Source organism: Puma concolor, chromosome B1 (assembly GCF_028749965.1).
Source record: "Puma concolor isolate L17-30 chromosome B1, mPumCon1.1.hap2, whole genome shotgun sequence".
NCBI lineage: Eukaryota > Metazoa > Chordata > Mammalia > Carnivora > Felidae > Puma > Puma concolor.
In genome coordinates, this window is record NC_141670.1 from 16,893,953 (window position 1) to 16,917,294 (window position 23,342).

At 41.1% G+C, this 23,342-nt stretch overlaps 2 protein-coding genes across 2 annotated transcripts in view; one reads left to right on the forward strand and one right to left on the reverse strand.

Moving 5' to 3' along the window:
* CFAP96 (cilia and flagella associated protein 96) overlaps nucleotides 1-23,342 on the forward strand; it is a 521,342-nt gene that overhangs the window by 479,159 nt on the left and 18,841 nt on the right. The window contains exon 13 of the transcript XR_015249965.1: nucleotides 4,056-4,133. The gene's annotated coding sequence lies outside the window, so the exon portion shown is untranslated. The remainder of the gene's footprint in view (nucleotides 1-4,055; nucleotides 4,134-23,342) is intronic.
* The window catches only part of SORBS2 (sorbin and SH3 domain containing 2), a 353,761-nt gene that overhangs the window by 320,658 nt on the left and 9,761 nt on the right, over nucleotides 1-23,342 (reverse strand). The gene's annotated exons all lie outside the window — the stretch shown is intronic.

Genomic DNA, 23,342 nt, shown 5'->3' on the forward strand with positions numbered 1-23,342 from the left:
ATTTCAGACTCTACGACCGTGCAAGAAAAAACACAAAAAGAACAAAAACTCTGCAAAAAAATCAAAAAAGTGGACGGCTGTTCTGAAGTATCATACAGAGAAGTGAATTAGCTTCAGGATGCCCCCTTCCTCATTCACCTTCCTTAATAATACTAACAGTCTTAGTATTTCCATGTGAGGATAATACAGACTGTGTGCCATTCACATTGGGGGGAAAAAAAGTAATTCTAAGAGAAAATATTAGGAAATCGGTTAAATAGAGTGATAAGCAAGTTAGATATTTATGTCAACCTGTTTTAAATATTAAGGCAGCAAAATCTTAGACTCATAGCTCTGAATTCGGGATATTGAAATGGCCTTCATGCTTTCTACAAAGGAGGACTTTTAAATTCAGTCTTTTGAAAGATCTTCAATGGCCAGATAAAAATCAGAAAGCAAGCTAATTCCCACCATGTCTGATGTGAGCTCCCATTTTGTGCCCTGGATGACTTAATGGAAGCCCGGGGCAGATCACCTTACTGTAGCACAAGGTGTCTCTGTCCTGGGGTTTGTGTGCCTGCATTCGTAGCAAGTCTAGTCGTATATTACACACCTACTTTGGCTGTAACTGGAGACAGCTGATGTACAATAGTGCCGAAAGAAGCGTACTTTTTCAGCCAGGGAACTTGTAACAGATCCCGCTTCATCTACTGTTGCCACACAAAGTACCCCCATTCCATCCTTCCTAAAAGTGCTCGAGCGATGGAAGGTAAAAAAGTAGAACAGAATAGAATGTGTATGTCTGAGAGTCTAGCCACTCAACATTCCAAACGTGATGTAACCTAAACCTTGAAGGTTTTTATTTATTTTTTAAATTGGAAACTTGAATGAAATTTATATTAAAAAAAAAAAAAAACAACAACAACCCTGCGTTTGTGAATTTTCACTGGTTTCTTTTCCTGAAGAACCTGGGATGTTTCAGACTCAATGCATTAAATCTTAGAATTTAATAAAATTCATCTTGCTGGTAAAAAGAAAAGAGAGAACAAACAAGAGAGGACGTTACTCTTCTCTCTTTTACTAATAAAATCACAACGCAAGTCACCTGCACAAGTTCGTGGGCTATGACAACCGCAAAGATGGGTTGTGGGGATGCTTCTTCAGGGATCAGTTCGATGAGACACACGGTCGTGAAGGTCTGAATATTAAATATGCCAGACGGCCACCCTTGACGGGAGCGACTCGGCCCAGGGAGGCGGAGGGCTGGGAAAATGCTGCTGCCCTCCTTGGCAATTAGCAGCCTGACTTCCTCTCCACAAGGGTGCAGAAGATCAGGGAGGGGACAGGAGACAAAGCAGATAGCTCTTGGCTTAAGTGGCATTTCGGTATGATTTGTGGGCTTCAATTTTCCATGGTTCTCCTTCTCAAAGACATTAGATAGCTACTCTTTAATCTTTTCTGGGGCAGCTTTAATCTCGCCCCACTTAGCCATTTCTAAATTGGGGATAATGGCAATGCCATGAGGATTAGCTGAGCATATTTGTAGGTACTTGACAATCACTGTAGGCTCATCTTTTTTTTTTTTTTTACGTTACTTCAAAACTGAATCTCATCTTTTACAGGTCTGTTCAACGTTTATTTATTTTTTGGGGGACAGAGAGAGACAGAGGATGAACGGGGGAGGGGCAGAGAGAGAGGGAGACACAGAATCGGAAACAGGCTCCAGGCTCTGAGCCATCAGCCCAGAGCCTGACGCGGGGCTCGAACTCACGGACCGCGAGATCGTGACCTGGCTGAAGTCGGACGCTTAACCGACTGCGCCACCCAGGCGCCTTTACGGGTCTGTTCAAATTAACTGCCTCCTAATCGTGAGTCGTTTACGTAGAGAGGAAGAACGACCCAAATGCTTTGGAATAGTGGCTTTGGAAAAGCATTTTATTAAATGATTGCCTAGTGTCTTGAAAGAATATGTCTCACAGCGAAGTTTGGAGAGAGAGAGAGAGAGGAAAAAGGAGTGGGGGTATATTTTAGTCGGTATACTAAGAAGTAGAGAGTATGTCAACGAGAAGACGGATTTATAAAGATCCTGAGCTCCTAGGCTACCACAAAGGACTGACATTTATGCTTCCATGATATGGGCTATCAGCCTACCACCAAGTTAGATGCTATTTTTAGCTGATTTCTTTATGCAAGATGTTTGCAAGCCTGCTAGGATCTCACAGAGGTGCTTTGGGTCGTCAGCCCGTTTGAACGTTCTTACTGGCCCGTCAGCCAGTATGAACATTCTTGAGAGCCTCATTCCCAGAGATTAGCTTCCTGAGGCTGCTCTAATATTTGATCTACCTGTTTCAGGAACATCACCGATTGTCTTATTAAGGCAGTGAGTTGCTCCAAACACTAGTTAACATTGGGAAAATAGGAGCTGGTCACTTCGCAAAAAGCATTCTTCATCTTACGAACAGATTCGGTTTCGCACATAGTCCCTTGATCCGTGAGCTCTTGATGGCAGTTACCAGGTGCCACAGCCCTGATCGGACACATGAAGGCTAACTGAAGTGAAGTTCACCACACTGGGGGGTTAGGAACTTAGTGTTAAAGATTATGTTGCCACTACTGTGTGGTCATTCTTTATTCTAAATACAGTTTCTAAGACCTCAGTTTCATTTCTTTTTCAGGCAGGTTGTTGATAGCAGCGGCTTTTGCCCATCTCCAGCCCCTACCGCAGCCCATTGCTTAAAGTGACTTGTAGAATACTGATGGCTGGGGGACCACACGGGGTCCTGACTCTGCCTCTGGCTCTGAGCAAGGCCCCCAGCTCCCCTGGTGCTGCTTCCCCCAGGAAAGATTCCTTCCAGCTCTTACATCTTGCATTCATAGCCACGAATCCTGGAATTTGGTCCCAGGAATGGATCATGTTGTGGTGGTTTTCTTATTGTTTCTGGAACCTGTCACAACCTGTTTTTTACTATGAGTGACATACCACTTCTGCTCTCCTTCTTGTTTTATCACTTGTAATTAATGACAGCGATGGACCTTATCTTTCCTCCACAAAATAGCTGATTATCATTTCTTCTCCATTTTTTCCAGAAAATTTTATTTTAAATTTCTTATATTTCCTAGAGTATTTTATGGATTAGAAAGTGATTTCACACAGCTTTTCCTTTAAAAATTGATATCCTGGTATGAAATAGGTATTACTATTCTCATTTAGAGATCAGGAAAGAAGGACCTATGAGGTAAACTGCTTAGAGTCTCAAGCTAGTCAATTGAGGGACCTGAAACTTTAAGTTCCTATTAGCTGACTCCTAACACAAGGAGTTAGGACTTTGAAGTTAGATCCCTTGGCTGAAGTTTCTGACTAAGGACAAGAGGGATCTGGGAAAGCTATGCAGTCTGTCTGAGCTTCAGTTTTCCCCTATGTAAAATGGTACAATAATAGCTAACTCTCCATGAGGTTGTGAAGGTTAAAGAAAATACCCTTTAGGTTGGGGTCCTTAACCGAACCCAGCAGATACTGAGTATGTACTTAATAAAGTCAAGTGTCTTCTCCTATATCCTTCTGTCTTCTTGGTTGGCTCTATTCTGGCCAACCTTGGATCCCTGTGGCTCATGGAGTTAGTACAGTACGTCTTGTGTCCTTTCCTGAGTAGCTTATTCTCAGAGATCAGTCATCATACTTTTTATATAAACCTTCTTATAAAACATTTATGAAACTTCAGTTGAGATCCAAGGGGCAATGAATACTTATTTCCATGGTGATGATTACTGTGGAATGTAGGCTTAACAACACATTATATTTATAAATAAAAAAGGCACAAAAGGAGAGAGAAAAATCTCTCCTACCTTTTTCCTTAGATTTGTTATTAGGGTTCTAAACTTAGCTTCTTAAATTAATAAAAAAATGAAATTTTATTTTAAAAAGCCAAGTAAGAAAAAAAAAATGTCTCTTATTTTCTTAGATATTTCCCTAAATCCTTAAAGCAGTTGATGCTCGGGACAAGAATTTCAACCAGCAGCTCAAGCAGGAAACTACCGTATATTAATTCATTCTTTTGTACTGTGTATTGTCCGTCTAGAATGGAACCAGCATGAAAGAAGGGTCCTGGTCTGTGCCGTTCCTTATCTCCAGAGCCTGGAGCACAGCCTTGAATCTAGTAAGTCTCAATAAATGTTTGTGAAGTGAAGGATTGAATGGAATGAATATGTGAATGGGTTGAGCACTTTATGCCTTGAGGATAGATATACGGAGGGATAGAAGATATTCTCCTGTTCTCATACGGAGGTATAGACGATGTTCTCCTGTTCTGCTTGGCTTTATGATACTCTAATTGTCTTATCATTAGTTTAATTTTCAGGGATGCTGTGTGATTTGCTGAGGTCCCTTTGGACTTTTCTCCAAAAGCAGTAATTCTGCTTTCTGAGAATTAGCACATCTTCTAATGTCACTGGTCCTTTAATAGGGTACAGGTCCAGTTGGGTTTGACATTGATAAACACAATGTCTTGAAGCTGTAGCCCCAGATACAGTGCAGCATATAGTGGGTGGTCAGAGTTCAGATTAGTACAAGAGAGAGGGACACACTTTAAAAAATAGAACGCTGTTGCTAATTTTAAAGATGAAAGTAGTCAATGGACCATTGGAAAGCAGAACTGTATTTATGTATGTATTTATTTTTTAAAGTTTATTGATATAAGTAATCTCTACACCCAACGTGGGGCTTGAACTCATGACTGCGGAATTGAGAGTTACATGCTCCTCAGACTGAGCCAGCCGGGCACCGTCAGAAATATATATTTTTAAGTGCGTGACACCACTCAGAGATTACCATTATAATAACTTTTGTTATGTTCTTAAAATCATAGTCATGTATTCAAAATATGTATAAAATACACGTATTTGTTAATACATATTTGAAAAAATACATTTTGTCAATATACTATGACAAATGTTTAAAGTCAAACATTATCTATCCATTTTACACATTTTATTGAGTGACCTTTGTCAGGCTCTGTAGTGTAGCTGTAGGCACAGGGTAGAGAGTTGGGGTAGAAAGCACATTTGATCCCATCCTCACAGGGTTAAGATCTAAAGGATGAAGCAGATCTTAAGCTCCATTGGTATTTTATTTACCAAATTTACAAACACTCTGAGTCCAAATGCAGGGTACTAGAAGAAAGGACCAATTGAAGACCGAATCCCCCTCCCAGTATCACCAACACAGAAGCTTCGTCTGACAAATCAGGAGTTAAGCTGGAAAGTCAAGAGTGAGAAGCCAGTTCCTTGGTAGAAAGAGGAGTGTGGCATATGGGAGGGAAGGATCCAGGCACACGGGGCAACATACATGAAGATTTTGAGGGAGAACCGCCGAGACGTGCCGGAGTGCGGAGAGCAAGATGGAGAGCAGTGCGGAATGGGATTGGAGAACCAGGCAAGGACTGCACCACACAGGACCGTATGCCTCGTGGGGGATTTTGTGTGAGGTACACGGAGGATGGCGGACGGCTTTAAGCACAGGAGTGGGTGTGATCTGACTGACATTTTTAAAATGATTATCCTGGCTACGATGTCAAGAGAGTGTTGGTAAGAGGCCACATCATAGTTTCCAGGGAAGAAGTTACAGTGCCTGACGCTAGGGTGGTGGCGGTGGAGTTGGAGAAAAGTGGATGAATTCAGGATAGGTCTTGGAGGCGGGGCCTTGGGATTTGCTGCCGTACTGGGTGTGGGAGATGACCACTGAGGGAGGGAGAGTGTTAAAGGACAGTTTTTTAGGTTTCTGGCATGATCATTTCGAGGGTGGTGGAAACGTTGATTCATTTGCAGATTGGTTGGAAAGAATTTAGCTTTGGACATGTTGAGTCTGAAATGTCTCCATGACATTTTTTTTATAACCACATAGATTTCTGTTATATGAGTCAAGTTTTTCAAATGCGTCTGCTAATTTTAGAGCAGAGTTTGTTTCTTTTTTATATTACTTCAGTGTAAGTATCTGGTGACCCTCCTTATAGATTTATTTACCTCTGCCAATATCTCTGGGTGTTTCCTTAGGAAACATGCTAGCTTAGCTGGCACGTTTAAAAGCTTTCTGATGTATCACAAGGATTTTTCTTTATTTCTAAGTGAGTAACTTTTACAGTCACCTTTGAGTACGACATGGGCTGTCCTTACAGAGGCACCCATTGCTGACCTTGACATTGACTGTGTCAGTGAAACCTAATCACAAATAAGTAATTCTCAATCAGCAGAGAAAATTTGGGAGAGCCCCATGCAAGCCCAAAAGCCAAGGGAAAGTCTAATAGAAATGGTTATATTGTTTCTTTCCTTCTTTTATTGAACTTGTCATCCTGTTTTAAAATCATGTTAATTTATGTTCATTGTATATATATATATATACATATATATATGTATATGTATATATATATACATACATATATATATAGTTATTTGTTTAGTTTTCTTAACTTATTTTAAGGACATTTTTCAGCACTCAGTACTTAACTAACAGCTCCTAATTAAGTACGAAAACATTCATGAAAATTCCATTAGGTCTTAATTTCAAAACTATACATATTAGAAAATGAAAGCTTGATTACTTGCGATTACCCTTATTGATTGAATAAAGTTAAGGTGATGTGTCGTTTTTATTATTTTTTTCTTTTAGATTGGATTAATTCATTGGATGGCTAATCTTTTCCCCTAAGTGTGTCTTGATTAATTTTAACCTAGCTCTTCTTTTCAAAACCATTGTACATTTTGTACTACTCTGGACACTGAAGGGATTCGTAATTCCTAGAACTTTTATCACCAAATGACACTGAAGTCTGAGCCATTTAAGTTGATATGCTGTTTTCTGAGCCTAAATATAAATTTAAAAAAAAAAGTTGTACTATTTATTTTTGAGAGAGAGAGAGAGAGAGAGCAAATGGGGGTGGGGCAGAGAGAGAGGGAGACACAGAATATGAAGCCGGCTCCAGGCTCCAAGCTGTCAGCACAGAGCCCAATGTAGGGCTCAAACCTCAAACCCATGGACTGTGAGATCATGACCTGAGCCAAAGTCAGATGCTTAACTGACTGATAAAATATAAAATTTTAATATATAACAAAATATAAATTTTAATTTATAACAAAATATAAATTTTGTTTCTCCTTCCCTAGTTTCTGAAAAATATTCATATTTCTAATTTATTCATTTTCATTCTTTCCCTTGTCCTTTATCGAAAAGAGTTGGGCTCTCAAATGATGTATGAGGATGCCCTTTGGTTCATTTATTGAGGGTAAGACTAAATGAAGAAAAAAGATTCCTTTCTTCTCTAATCCCATGACCAAAGAGAAAAAACTATGTAGATAAGTCAAGAGCATTTTGGGAGAGTCAGGAACACGGGGTCTGAGAAAGTACACCATTTATCCCAGTATCACATGGATCCCATGTAAAAGAATGTTCTTCTTTCCAGCTGTCTTCAGGGATCAGCCTAGTGTTTTACAAGGGCAACAGTGCTAGGAAGTCATGGGCAGCATAGTTAAGTAGGGGGTCCGTGCCCTTTGTGCAGGCGTTTATACCCTCTTTAAGAAAAAACACCAAAGTGCTGACCACACTGAAAACTGCTGCCATTCAGGCCACTAGTTTGTAACTCCCAAGGTTTATCCAAATTACAGTGATTTTCTTTTAAACATAAACATTTAAATGAAATCTTTTCCTGCCTGTAAAAGGAAAGAAATCATGCTTAAAACAGTGGTTTTGCAACTTTAGTTTCCATAAGAGTCCTATGGGGAGCTTGTTACAAAGGTGGGTTTCTGAACACCATCTTGTAAGATTTCTGATTCTCCAGATCTAAAGATAAGGCCTCCGAGGGAGGTGGCTCAGGTTTCCATAAGCACCTCCCAGATCACTGGGGATCCATTTGGTCCAACTCGATTCATACTCCGACCTCTAAGTCATTGTCCCTCCTGCTTCCAAAGTCTCTTGTAATCGAGTTTGTAGTGTCCAAACACCTCATCTCTTTAAAAAATTTAAGATACAGTTGACACACAATGTGACATTAGTTTTAGGCATACCGCTCAGCGATTCATCCATTCTGAATGTTATGCTGGGCTCACCACAAGGGTAGCTCCCATCTGTCATCGTACCACCCTACTACAGTACCATTGACTGTGTTTCCTATGCTGCGCCTTTCATCCCGGTGAATTACTCATTCCATTACTGGAAGCCTCTGTCTCCCACTCCCCTTCACCCATTTTGCCCATCCCCCACACCCCCCGCTCTGGCAACCATCAATTTGTTCTCTGTATTCATGGGTCTATTTCTTTCGTGAGTCTTTTTTTTTTTTTTTTATGTTTATTCATTTTTGAAAGAGAGAGAGCACAAGCAGGGGAGGGGTGGAGAGAAAGGGGGACACAGAATCTGAAGCAGGCCCCAGGCTCAGAGCTGTCAGCACCAGAGCCCCACACGGGGCTCAAACTCACGCCATGAGATCGTGACGAGCCGAAGTCGGACGCTCAACCAACTGAGCCCCCCAGGCGCCGCTTCACGGGTCTATTTCTGCTTGTATGTTCATTTGTTTCAGATTCCACAGAGAAGTGAAATCATATGGTATGTGTCTTTCTCTGTCTGATTTATTTCACTTAGTATAATGCCCTCTAGGCAAGATCTCATTATTTTCATTTCCATTGTGTATAAACATACACCACATCCTTATTCATCTACCGATGGACACTTGGGTTGCTTCAGTGTCTTCACTATTGTAAACAATGCTGCAACAAACATAGGCGTGCATATATATATATATATTTTGAATTACTCCTTTTGTTTTTGTTTTTGTTTCGTTTTTGGTTTTGTCTTTTAGGTAAGTACCAGCCGTGGAATTAGTAGATCATATGGTATTTCTATTTTTCATTTTTTGAGGAAACCGCACGCTGTTTTTCACCGTGGCTGCACCAATTTACATTCCTTCCAACAGCGGGACTCTTTCTTCCCATCCTCCTCAACGTTTGTTATTTCTCATCTTTCTGAATCTTTCTGATTCTAGCCATCCTGAGAGGTGTGAGGTGATACCCCGTGGTGGTTGGGATTTGCGTTTCCCTGATTATGAGTGATGTTGAGTATCTGTTCGTGTCAAACACCTCCTCTTTAGGTTCTATTGACGTCAACTTTGTTTTTTCTTAAATAGCAAAGAGTTTTGTTTTTTTTTTTTAAAGCCTGACTTTTGGTGTTAGGGAAGCTGGCATTTGAGTTTCATATTCTGCTGTTTAAAGGAGGCTGACCTGAGATATCTTACCTTACCTCCGGGCTTCGTTCTTGCCATCTGTACAATGGAGTGATAAGAGAGCTGACCTCATGAAGAGTAAATGAGATAATCTGTGCAAAGTGCTTAACCCTCCAACTGCCACACGGCGTGCAGAATGAATGCTTATTGCTGTGATTGTCATTATTTTTTTTTATAAGAATCTATGCCTTATGCTGAAAACTTATGAAACTAATAAGACTGCGCTGATTTACTAGGATGGTTTACAGACCCACCTCCCCATCCTCCAAACATAACAAAGTAACACAAAGTTGTAGTGTTTGTTATTTCATGTCAGTGGGCGGAAAAAGTCTCTCTCCACTGTAACACTAGGATGTAGTTTTAAATTGGGAGATTTCAAATCTCTTGAGCTTTCTCTGTTTTCTATTTTTTTCCTATCATTGTCATACATTATTCTGAGTGCACAACTCATAAAATAGGATCTTCTCCCTTAATTGCTATCCATTTGTTTCCAAACAATGTGAAAAACCATAGTTTCTACATTGTTCCTATAAAATAAAGAGGCAGAGTTCTGTAATGGGCAAAGTAGCAATGATGGGTATAAGAACTGTGAATTTCTGCCTCTCCCTTTATTAATGAATGCATGGGTGCAGCATATGTTCATAAAAGTCCAAGTGCCTGTGAAATGTTAAGAATCTCTAAAATCTCAACACATGAATATGCACACCCAATTGAAACAGACAATTTCATCGATAGTTAAGTTGGAGACGTACTGATTGAATGACTGTATCTGAATTGAAAAAACGTATTCATTTTTATGACCTACGTGAACATTTCTGTGCCAAATTACATACATTATGATCATGTTAAAGAACTTACTATGATCATATTTCATTCTTATTCAAAATAAAGGAGGAAGTGAGAGGAAGGGGAATGATGGGAAAGTGGGGGAAAGCAGGAATGGAGAAAAGCAAAATCTATCAACAAATGTTTGTGGAGCAACTCCCATACCCAGTACTGTTTCAGGAGCTAGGGAGAAAATTTTTGTCCAGGTACCGCTTATAGTCTGATTACAAGAAAAATACTAACACAAAAAAAAAAAACAAAGAAAAGAAAGAAAGAAAAGGAGCGAGGGACAGAGACAGATAGATGCAGACAGAGACAGAGAGGGAGAAGAAATTAACGACAATATGCAATGAAATGGTGTGGCCTCTAGGTTTGCAGGCATTTAGAGTGAGCGAGTAAAAGTGAGTGAAAAAACTTCCTGTGTGAGCTTGCCCCAGTGTGCCTCTTAAGGAGGACACGTTCTTTGTACATTAACAAACAAATATCTAGTAAACCAGTTGGAGGGTTGGGTCCCAAGCTCACGAGGAAGTAAGATTACTTAGAGGTACTGCACAACTCTGCTTCTGGGATGAAGAGGATTTTGTCAGAGGGAGAGCAGAGAAGGCAGTAGATAAAGGAAGAAAAGGAGATTGATCCCCTAAGAATCTGGAGGACTCATGTAAAGACATTAAAGAGTTTAGAAGAGGGAGCTAAGTCTCTTTTAATAACCCACACATAGTTTTAACAAGGTCGGCTGTCTCTGCCAGCAAGTAGGAAGATTGTGATTCTCTGCTCCTCTTAATACAAGGCAAGGATGATGATGTGTACTTTGGCCAGTGGCTGCTGTCGCCATGAAAAAAAAAAAAATCCTCACGCATTAAGTATAAGGCTGGCTAAAAATAGACCTACAAACTTGTACCAAATCAACATCATTAAGGATTGAAGCCAACTGCATGGCCTCTTCTCTCTTTCCAGAGACAAAATTTTCTTAGAAAATGTGAAGAGAACAGAGAGTCACCTGAAAGTAACGTTCCCCGCATTGCAAGGCTGCATTCCTTGGCAAGCATCGGAGCCTAGCATCTGCGAAAACTGCCTACAGCAGAGGGGGCCACCCGCGCTCGGTCCTCTTGGCCAGCCATCTATGATGTATCCCCAGAAGGGAACACCTTTTTCTACCAAATCATACAGAAAGCTTCTTGAGACTTTTGTCAGCCGTATGCAGATATTTAAACACCACAAAGTGATCCTTAAATTAATTATCCTTCTATGAGATATTCAAGTCTCTAGTCAACACCTTGGCACTCATAAGGAAAACAGAATTCTTCTTATGCCTTCTGCTTCTAAATGCTTCTCCTAAAAATGTCTTCTTCTGCTAATTAAGTGTTTTTTAAATCATTACAACATAGATAAAACATGTAGATCCCATGCACCCAGCCCTACGATGAGTATGTTTAGCCTCTCAGAAATACAAAGTTGATTAAGTATCACCGTGACTCCTAATGGCCAGTTTCCTCAAGGAAGGTCTGAATCACTCACACCAGCAGCGTCTTCAAAGGCACTACAGTGGTCATGGTTAATTATATTTTCATGTCTTGATAAAAACACTATCCACCCAATGATCTTATGTCTCCTTTAAAGTTACAACTCTTCAACAGTATCATTTTGGAATTATCATAACTGCTAAATAACTGTGGTATTCAGCAGTAGCCATTAAAGCATTAGAGCAGTGATTCAATGCTTTCTGCGGACCTATTAGCTTCACAGGGCTGCTGTAATAAAATACCACAAATTGGGTGACTTAAACAACAGAAATCTATTACCTCACGGTTCTGGAAGCTAGAGGTCTGGAAGCTCAAGGTGTCCATGGGGTTAGTTGTGGTTGGTTCCTTCTGAGGATTGTGAGGAAGAATCTGTTCCCTGGCTCTCCTCCATCTTCTAGTGGTTTGCTGGCCATCTTTGGCATTCGTTGGCTTGTAGATGCATGTGCAATCAATCTCTGTATCTTCACGTTGTGTTTTCCATATTCATGCGTGTCTGCATCCAAATTTCCTCTTATTATAAGGACACCAGTCACATTGGACCAAGTGCCCATCATAACCTCCCCTCAACTAATTACCTTGCCAACAACCTGTTTCCAAGTAAGGTCACACTCTGGAGGGTTGGGGAGTGGGAACTCAAAAATATGAATTTTAGAGGACACAATTTAAGTCATGGAGGTATTACGGTGAAAGTAGGCCACCTGAAATTAGAATCTTTCTTGAAAAGACTGTAAAGCTTAGGGGTAGACATTGACCTCTGACTGGCTCTTAACTGTCTCTATATCTAGCCTGCTATGCTGCATGCTTTCCAGAGATTCTAGTTTTGTTCTAAATCAAGTTTCATCTTCAAAGCATTTTTTTACCCATAGGAAAAAATAAAATCTTTAGGGAAGACACATTCTCAAACTTTTCCTGGGAGGTTTCATTAGAAGCATCCCCCCTAGCTGGCAATTTTGCTGACTGATTGACTGATCTACCTCTCAATCTTTGTGTTGTCTTTCTCCTGCCCTCAGTGGATGGTATAGCAACTCAAAAACTATTTGAGTGAGGGTCTAAAAGGTAAGAGGACTCTCCTTATAGTTTTGAGTGGTACTCAAAACTATAGTTTTGGTAAAGCCAAATAAAGACATCCTTCTTGAATCAAGGTATCCAATTTGCTTTAATTTAGAAAGTTCTTACCTTTCTATAAAGCAATGTGAGTTTTACATATTAAAAAAATAATAGGAGGGGCGCCTGGGTGGCGCAGTCGGTTAAGCATCCGACTTCAGCCAGGTCACGATCTCGCGGTCGTGAGTTCGAGCCCCGCGTCAGGCTCTGGGCTGATGGCTCAGAGCCTGGAGCCTGTTTCCGATTCTGTGTCTCCCTCTCTCTCTGCCCCTCCCCCGTTCATGCTCTGTCTCTCTCTGTCCCAAAAATAAATAAACGTTGAAAAAAAAAAAATAATAGGAGAGAAAGCCAGGCAGTTGTTAACATTCAAATCTGACTAGATAGTCAAGATTTTAGTCAGATTTCCCTGAAAATCATTCCACGGTCCCCTACGTGCATCCCTAGGGTCCTCTAAATATAAGGTACTTGCTCATGATTCTTGCAGACGGTTTGTTACAGGGTTAAGTGGCTGTTGCTTTATTTGCATTTTAGATATTTTGGTGGCACCTTTTATGTACCATATTTCTATCTCGGATCAAATAGTTAAAGATACCAAAATAAACCAGCAACCAAAGGCTATTGTTCTTTCTCTCATTCTTGAGAAAACACAAAGAAACACAGTTTATATCCACAAACCAATGGGCAAAGTGCCAATTGCCCAATGAGCTGTGTAATGAAACTCAAGCCAAATTCAATAATTGAGAAGCTTCTCTGATCTTAAAGGTGCAAGGGGTTTAATGCATTGTATCTAGTATTTCCATGTACCTCTGTCCCACTATATAGACCTGAGTCTTGACTGTCAATACAAAATTTCTCATTTGTTTCATTCTTCAATACTGCTTGTCTATAGTGATAAAGTCAAATAAAATCTATGGAAGGCTACATGTTTAAGAGAGTCCTTGACTTCTGAATCAGTTTGCTTTGCCCTCAGATGAAAAGGGCAAAGTTGAAAAGTGTAGAGAACAAAATAATTGGAGACACATAAATGGAATTCACTGTATAATAGGACCATTCCAAGTACTTTGCCAATAATAAGATATTTAATAATCAGAACAGATGTCAACAAAAAAGGATAGCATTTTCACCGCTGAGGAGCCATGGTCAGCACCCACGAATGAGCTCTTGAGACATTCTAACTTTAACTCGGTATTGATAGGTTTAATTATCACTGGTTTGAAACTATCCAGTTAACTAGTGAAGTGAGCTGATTCTGAGATGTGTGTGTGGGTATTACTTTCTATGGAGGTACCAACAATCAACTTGAAATATAATAGATGGGGCGCCTGGGTAGCGCAGTCGGTTAAGCGTCCGACTTCAGCCAGGTCACGATCTCGCGGTCCGTGAGTTCGAGCCCCGCGTCAGGCTCTGGGCTGATGGCTCGGAGCCTGGAGCCTGTTTCCGATTCTGTGTCTCCCTCTCTCTCTGCCCCTCCCCCGTTCATCCTCTGTCTCTCTCTGTCCCAAAAATAAATAAAAAACGTTGAAAAAAAAATTTAAAAAAAAGAAATATAATAGGCAATTAATGCAAAGCATTATGGGATAACATGGCAAGGAGACATAGGTTTTGTCTGACAATTAAGTGGGAGGGTAGTGCATAGGTAAGTTTTCAGTGAGGGGACGTGTGCTATTCAAATAGTCCCAGTTTTAGGTGCACCCAAAGGGTAAGCCTGAAGCTTTCACGGGAAAAGTTGCAAGGCCTGCAGTTTATTGTGGCTGTGGTTGGCTTCAGTTTCACTCATCCTCTATACCTTCAGCAAACATTTCTGAGGGCCTACTAGGAGTGGGTACTCTACGAGGCACCACGATTATGAAGTCTTAATGAAGAGTTCGGCATAGGCAACGGAAAATATAAAAACTCTATTCGATGATACGAAGTCACTAAATGTATACCCAGCAGGGATGGGAACTCAGAAAGGGGAAGTTTAGTACAAGTTGGTGGTCGGCGTTCAAGATAGCATTAAATGTTCACAAGTGTGACATATTCACAAATTAATTTTCAGTTAAATCTCAAATCTGACCTAAATTGTAAGCCTGAGTTTTCCAAGTTGACGCCTTCTACCATTGCTAATAATGTGACAACTATAAACCCATATTTCTGTGATAGGCCTACTTTTGAATGGTCTGTCTTTTTGTCAGGCCACATGTCCGAGTTTTCAGGTCAGGAAATATGGCCACGATGGTGGCTACAGATGCAGATTACAGCGGATTTCCCTTGCTCCGCAGGGCCCAGAATGTGCAAGAACCTCCTTTTCTTTCCCTGCCCCCTATTTTCTGCTCTAGGATACTTATCAATGTCACTGAAGGTGGAAAGACCTCAGGAATGTGTCCTCAGAATGCTTTAAAAAGCAAATTCCACTTCTTAGAGACTGATAGAACTACATTCTAAGTAATTCTAGATGCCAATTTTTATTCCGAGTTGAATTGAAGCTCTGCTCACGATTGTCTTCTTGAATGATGACTTCTTATTTACTGCCACGGCATTTCATTGATTTTAATGATGCTAGTTTACTCTCTGCTTGTTACGTCAATCCAATTTTCAAGAACATTCACTAGTCTTATAATGGTGCGGGCGTGAGTGCTTTAAGAGAATTAGATGCAAGTACTTCTTCAACTTCTGAGAATCGCATTCCCTGTCCACCGCAGTGCCTTTTCATGAAGCATATGATGTCCCGTAATTTACTAGCTGTCTAATCATGAGCAGGTTAATGTCTCTCAGTTTCTCATCACTTGGCTGATACAATTTATTAACAGAGATACTGTGAGGATTAAGTGAAATGGCTGCCTCACCTTTCCCCGAATCCAAACCTTTTGCTCCTTAGTGACACCGTAATGCCTTAATCTCAAGGGCGACTGGCCTTCTGTGATTACCTTCAGAAGCTGGAACCCTGGGTGTCCTGAGCAAAAGAACAAACACGCAAAATCTTTTGCTGAAAGTACTTCTAGGTCTGTCCTCCTGCGCCCAAAGTGGTGAGAGGTTCACTGAGTGAAGCTCTGCGTCTTTGGTCAAGTCCTCGTACCGGAGGATTCAACTGATTGAATCGGGGTTCAAGAGCTCATGAAGTGATACGTCATTAAAACCATGAAGCACAAACCGCTACTTTACTTTAATAATACTGTGAGGATTAAGTGAAATGGCTGCCTCACCTTTCCCCGAATCCAAACCTTTTGCTCCTTAGTGACACTGTAATGCCTTAATCTCAAGGGCGACTGGCCTTCTGTGATTACCTTCAGAAGCTGGAACCCTGGGTGTCCTGAGCAAAAGAACAAACACGCAAAATCTTTTGCTGAAAGTACTTCTAGGTCTGTCCTCCTGCGCCCAAAGTGGTGAGAGGTTCACTGAGTGAAACTCTGCGTCTTTGGTCAAGTCCTCGTACCGGAGGATTCAACTGATTGAATCGGGGTTCAAGAGCTCATGAAATGATACGTCATTAAAACCATGAAGCACAAACCGCTACTTTACTTTAATAAGAAAAGGAAGGGAAGGGGGAAATGGGGAGAGAAGAGGCGCTGAGTGCAATACGGTGTGAGACAGGGATGCTGCGTCAGGTTAACACTGGCCTTCAGTCCCAGAGGTGGTGTTCTGTGCACCTGACCCTTTCTGTGCAATGTCAGTGGAGAATTCTTCGCTCCTCCTTACTTAGAACAGCTCCTCTTTTCTCGGCCCCTTCAAACACCTTCTCGCTTTTCTAAATAGCATGTTCATTATACACTCCTACCCAGATACTTCCAGTGACTGCTCACTTCCTAGATTCTAGAGTGGTTCCTAATATTGTGTATTCAGATGATCTTTTGATAATCTGGGAGCATTGGGGATCGTCTCACACAGGATATAGTACACACACCGTACGCACACTTTTATTCGAGCTCAGCGCTCGAAAGCCTCTCCACGAGCTCCATGTTAAACCACCTTCTCAAGAAGATGAGCCCAAACGCCTTGTCCTGAAAGTCACAGTTCTCTACCATCCTACCCTTCGTCTTCAATGGCTCGACCAATTTTGGAATCTATTGTAAGCCTCCACTCTGATAATCATCTCTTATCGTTTTATACGACGATTCGACTGCTTCCACTCTGAGAATCTTTTATGTCCCTCAGAATTCCAGGGCTCTGGTCCTAAGTCCTTACGACCCTTAGGCTCTATTCTGCCATGCGCTGCTTTTCCTATCCAGCTGCGTGGATGCCACTACCCATTCCATTTGTACGTCACCCCCCGTATTCTTCCTTAATTCCCTCGCCTCTCGTTCTCCCTTTGTATACGTATCCAGTGATACACCCGTCACGTTACAATCTCCAGCTGCTTGATGTCAGTTTCAAAGCATGACTGCGGCCAACGCAAAGCATAGAAACATGCTGACAGGTCTTGCTTTAAATATATGACTACACATTTCAAAGAGTTAATTTAATATTGCCCGGCGTTTCTAACCAGTGTCCACATAAATCCTCTAGTTCACTCTCCTGAAGGACTACTTGACACCTTTTTATTTTCTTTTCAACCCTTCAACCTGCGTTCTCCGGCCACACTCGATGAGCTGATGAGCTTGCCTTCCACTTTGTCCAGAAAATAGAAATAGTCTGACGAGGATTATCTCATTTTCTATGCCAGTTACACAACTCCGCCTGAATTTCTCTTCTCTCTCATTTTTTATGGAACTGTCCCTCCCTCTCTCGGTGTAAGACAAACCATTCCATTGTGCATTCGAGGTTTTACCTCTTACCCTACTCAGTAAATTCTCTCATGCAATTGTTTCTAATGCCTCTCAGGACCAGCAATTTCTTTCTCTTCGCTGGAATAATTCTGTCGACACTCGAATACGTTGCAGGGTTTCCCATTTTAACAAGAAAGTAGTGTTCCCCTTGCCCACATCACTCCAAGCCTACTCCTCCATCCATCCATTCCCCGTCCCAGCAGAAGTGCCCAAGCTTCTCTCTCAGCTTTCTTACTGCTCAACCCCTCTATAATATGCTCCAGAGAACTTTTCATCCCCACCGTGACAATGAGACCATCCTTGTCACATTCAATGGCTTTCTCCACCTTGTCAACTGAATGCAAATTCAAAGCCCTCTTCTTAGTTGACCTTGGCAACATTTGACTGAGAGCTCATTCTCCTTCCTTCTTCTTCTTTTTTTTTTTAATGTTTATTTATTTTTGAGAGAGACAGAGACAGAGTGCGAGTGGGTTAGGGGCAGAGAGGGAGGGAGACACAGAATCCGAAGCAGGCTCCAGGCTCTGAGCTGTCAGCACAGAGCCCGACGCGGGGCCTGAACTCACAGAACTGTGAGATCATGATTTAAGCTGAAGTCGGACGCTTAACCAACTGAGCCACCCAGGTGCTCCGCCATTCTCCTTCTTGAAGCTTTTCTCTTCTTATCTTCCAGGACACCACCCAAACATCTGTCTCCAGCCCCAGCCTCTTCCTTCATCTCTAGACTAGTCTAGCCAACAGCCCAGCTACTGCCTGGCTGACTACTGGGAGCTCAAACTTTACAAGGCCTAGTCAGAATCATGGAAAACTCCTTTTGTACCAACTTGCCTCTCCCCCATTTACCCTTTATTCCTCATACACTTACCCCATCCTATAAGTTCTTCTCCCGAAATATATTAGAATCTGATTACATCTCTTCGTCTCCACCCCATAACCGTTAGCTCCCCCTGTGCAAGCCCCTTATCTCTGACTGGACTATGCATTCGTCACCTCACTGGTCTCCCTGCTTCCGTATCTGCCCTTCAGCAGTCTGAGAGTAAACTTACAAAACAGAAACTGACTCACACCATCACGCTTAAAATCCTCTAATGTCGGGGCGCCTGGGTGGCGCAGTCGGTTAAGCGTCCGACTTCAGCCAGGTCACGATCTCGCGGTCCGTGAGTTCGAGCCCCGCGTCAGGCTCTGGGCTGATGGCTCGGAGCCTGGAGCCTGTTTCCGATTCTGTGTCTCCCTCTCTCTCTGCCCCTCCCCCGTTCATGCTCTGTCTCTCTCTGTCCCAAAAATAAATAAGAACGTTGAAAAAAATTTTTTTTAAATCCTCTAATGTCTTCTCAGCACATAAAGAATAAAATCCACATTTATTACTACAAGACTGTGGTATTACTACTAGACTGTAGTAATAAATTGTCTGCTATTCCCTGACCCAACCTACTTCTCTGATGGTGTCTTTACCCCTCTCCGGCCACGCTGGCCACACCAACTTGTTCCTGCCTCAAGGCCTTTATCCTGGTGAAGTGTGCTACCAGCACGCTCTCTTCTGGTTTTTTCCATGACTTTTTTCTCCCCCGCATCATTCAGGGCTCTGTTCTTTTTTCTCTTCGAAGAGCTCTTGTTCCTATACCACCCTATCTAAAAACACTGCGCCCGTTTATTCTCTACCTCAGTGGCTCCCAATCGGGGGCGATTTTGCTTCCCTGGCAACATTGAACACCGTCTAGAAAATTTGGGGTTGTCACTACTGGACGGGATGCTACTGGCATCTAATGGGCAGAAACCTGGAAGGCTGCTAAACTTCCACAATGCCCAGGACGGTCCCCCACAACAAAGAATTATCTGGCCCAAAGGTTAATAATGCTGATGCTTAAAAACCACACTACTACTTTACTTTACTATCATCACAGCACTTACCAGTATAATAATAATAGCTAACATTTATTTATTTCAAATCTACCATGTGTCAGACATTGTACCGTAAATACAGTCAAACTCTAAAATCTATTTTCCTTATGGATCCCCGCACCGACCCAACGAGATAGGTACCATTGTTACCTTCACTATACAGGTGAGGCACTGAGGCATGGGAAGCTTCAATATCTTTCTTGAGGTCAAGTTGAGGAGGTGGGATATGAATCCAGACTGGCTCCAAAGCCTGTCCTTTTAAACTTTATTATAGGGCTGTGAGATTGCTTATTATTATTGTTTGATTGAGATTTATTATTATTATTATTATTTTTTTTTTTTATTACTTGTCTGTTATCTGTCTTCTCCCACCAGTATGCCATTTCCATGAGGACAGGGGCTTTGTCTGTCTTACTTATCCCTGGATCCTCTCTGTCTAGACACATAGCAGGCCCTCAAAAATCTTGAGTAAATGAAGAGCCCTACATGCCTTTCCAGCATTACGTTGCATGATTTTCTTAAACAAAGCCTGCTTCCCAGGCAGAATGAGGCATTCTGCTTTCTGCCTTTGCCTCTCACTTAGCCCACACTCTATTGGGTCTGGTTGTCCTCTTTTCTCTTTCCTCATACTTGCACAAATTGTACCCATTTCTCCAGCCTCCCCTCAAATCTTAGCATACTTCAGGCCCATGGATCCCTCTAGTTGTTCTGGTGGAAAGAACAGTGGAGATCATAAACTTCAGATTACTTATTTTACATATGAGAAAAATAGAACTCAAAGAAACTCAGCTCGATACTGACAAAATGTCCTCTTTCTTCTCCTTGGAATTTGCATATAACTTTGAGATGCTGGTAGGAGGAGGGAATTAATGGAAGCTTCTGGGACGGCAGCCCCCACAGCTTAGCGAAGCACTCTTTCTCTTTCTCGGGTCAAGTACTGCATGTATTTAAATGACTACGTTACCCCAGGTTTATATTTTCTTTACTCCTAACCCTCAGGACAATGTGTTCTCATGTTCTCACCTAGAATAATTTCCACCTGTGCCCCTTCTTTTATTCCAAAACAATCAGAATTCTAGTTCTTGTCCTTAGAGAGTTTATAATACGGAGAAAGAGACAATGTGTGCCTTCATTTCAGATCTTCCTTTACAGTTCATAGTGGTTCATATTCTGAGGGAATGGCCAGAGTAAGAGGTCATGGATCCCAAAATGTGCTAATTATTTCTGGGAATGTAACAGAAGAGATATGTGTGTAATGCCTAGGTGATGAACAGACAGTGGCATATTTAATTGTTAGGACAAGAGAAAAGAAATTCCACGGTTATCCGGTATGACATCATCTATACTTTCTGTAACGTAGACCATTTAATTCAACAATAATTTTTAAGAGGCTTTTGACCTTTCTTCTGATGGAATATACTTGTATTAATGGTATTTCTAATGAAAAGAATTCCTTTCATAAATCACAACTTGAACACATTCAGGCAAGATACAACCAGGAGAGCTCTTCGGTTGTTTAAGGCCATTTCAATATGGACAGATTTAGCAGTTATTTGGGAGATAAGCTATTCCACATAGTGACAAATTCAGATCACCTAATGATTGTAAAGAGGAAAACCTTTCTTTGTAATGGGGCGATCTGTCAATCACCACCTTAATCAAAAAATCAAATGTAGCATTGCCGAAGTTTGGCCTCATGGAAATGAACATACGCTTTACAGATGTGATGCCATATAAAACATCATTTAAGACACAATCTTGCCCAAAACATATAAACAATATCTATGCAAGCTGTAAGAATTTTCCATTTCTAGGAGACAACGGGAAAGAGAAACAAGGTAAACATGATCACAATGAAAGAACCACGTGAATTCTAATTGTGGGACATTTTACAAGATAACTACTTCATTCTCCTCAAAAAGTCAATGTCACGGGGAAGAATAGTTGGGAGGAATATAGTTAGATTAATAGAGACTAGATGCATGAGCCTCAAATATAACCTGATTGAAGAACAAAAAAATAAAACCGTTTTAAAAAGGGGGCACTTGGGTGGCTCAGTCAGTTAAGTGGCGAGTCTTGGCTTTGGCTCAGGTCATGATTTCACGGTTGTGAGTTCAAGCCCTGCATCAGGCTCTGTGCTGACAGGGCGGAGCCTGCTTGGAATTCTCTCTCTCTCTCTCTCTCTCTGTCCATCCAACCCCTCCCCTCAGATATACTTAAAAAAATTTAAAAGGAACAATTAAAGGAGTTTCAAAATGAAATAGGCATTAGATAATATTGAAAGACCATTAATTTTCTTAGCTGTGTTGTGGAATGAAGCTTGTGTAAAAGAATGTCCTGTATCTTGGGATATCTAATATCTAGGAGTGAAATCATGATGTCTGCAACTTAATTTCCAATGCTTCTTCAAAATGCACATGTCTGGGCTCGTAGCAATATGGCAAAAAGTTGACAATTAAATCTAGGTAGTGGATATTTGATGTACCATTCTTTCAACCGTTCTGTTGACTGCTTGCATATTAAATGGAAAAATGTCAAAACAAAGCTAATGATGGTGTTCTAGAAAATTACCCATCAAAGCTATGTCCCACTTACATTTGTCATTCTGCACTCTTTATTAGGAGCCATTTTATGAAAATTCCCTATCCTGTAACACTACCCAAACAACTATCTATTCTCCTTTCCCGAATCTGTTGCAAATTCTAAAAAATGACTGGCATGAAATGTATTGGAGGGCCCCAAGCAGGGATAGTAGGTACAAAATTAAAGCCATTATGTAGATACTGGCTTGGGAGTTTAAAGACTGGGGTTCCAACACTTACATTTCTGTGACTGGGTATATGATGTTGGCCAAGCCACTTAAATGCCTACATAGACTGCATCTTGGTTTCATTTCATTTCAAGAGATCTGGATCGCATGATCTTCCATTTCCAACAAATGAGTTCAGGCTAGGAATTTGTATAATAGAGTAAAATACCGTAAAGACGTGGCATAAATAAATACAATGAAATACAATAAAGATAGAGCACATCTAAAATTTGGATCTGCAATGCAGAGTGCAGAAATCACATAGCGCTTTTGATGCATTTACACTTTGCACACTATAGAAAAACTGAAACGTGGAACAAAGTCATAAATATTTAGCAAGCAAATGCTGGCATGCAAAAGAGTTCTGCAACACGTGTGTGTGAAGCTTCCTTGAAAGCAGTCATTAGACAGACAGATCAAGTGACTTTATGTCCTGGAAGACGAAGATAAGTATAAAGAAGTGTGATTCTGTGAATTTCATGAAAGTTGTTTGTAGGCCAATAAATATTATGGGAAAGCCAGCAACCATGAAACAGTGTGTTTTCCCTTGAATCCTACGGCACAGTTAAGTGTGGGATCGGTACCACCGTCCGAGAATGGCATCTAACATCTGCTACAAATCACCCTCTTATTGAATTCCTCAAAGGCAGCAACTAACAATCCCTGGGGCAAAGAGCCCTGATTCCAAGGCTTTCAAAGATGCTTCAACTGTAAGATCATTAGTGCTCTGGGGAACCTTTCGAGCTCGTGAATCACAGTAAACAAAGTGGTCATATATGCCAGTGCTCCCCACATTTTACTTAAAAGTCCGTGTTGATTTGGAAAGGAGTCCTGAACATTAAATAGAATATTGATGTTCAGCGATTAAGATAAATACTATACCAGCACCGTGACTGCTTGGAGACTTCATCTACCTGTTTGCTTCTGTCAGCGAGGGACTATTGCAATGAGAAGCTGACCACTTTGAGGAGTTTCTGAACCCGTCAATTTTCTTTCTAACAGAATGTTAGATAAACGAGGAAGCCAAACCAAATGTATAGCCAAGCTTATCAACACTTAAAAGGTATACTGTATTAATTAGCACGTTTTTTTATCTCTGTCTTCAAAATTTTGACTCAGGTTAGGTCAGAGGGACTTAATTTAATGGGCAGTGTTTTACAGTAAGAATGAAAAATGATGACAGTTCAAATCCCAAGTTATTTCCTGATCA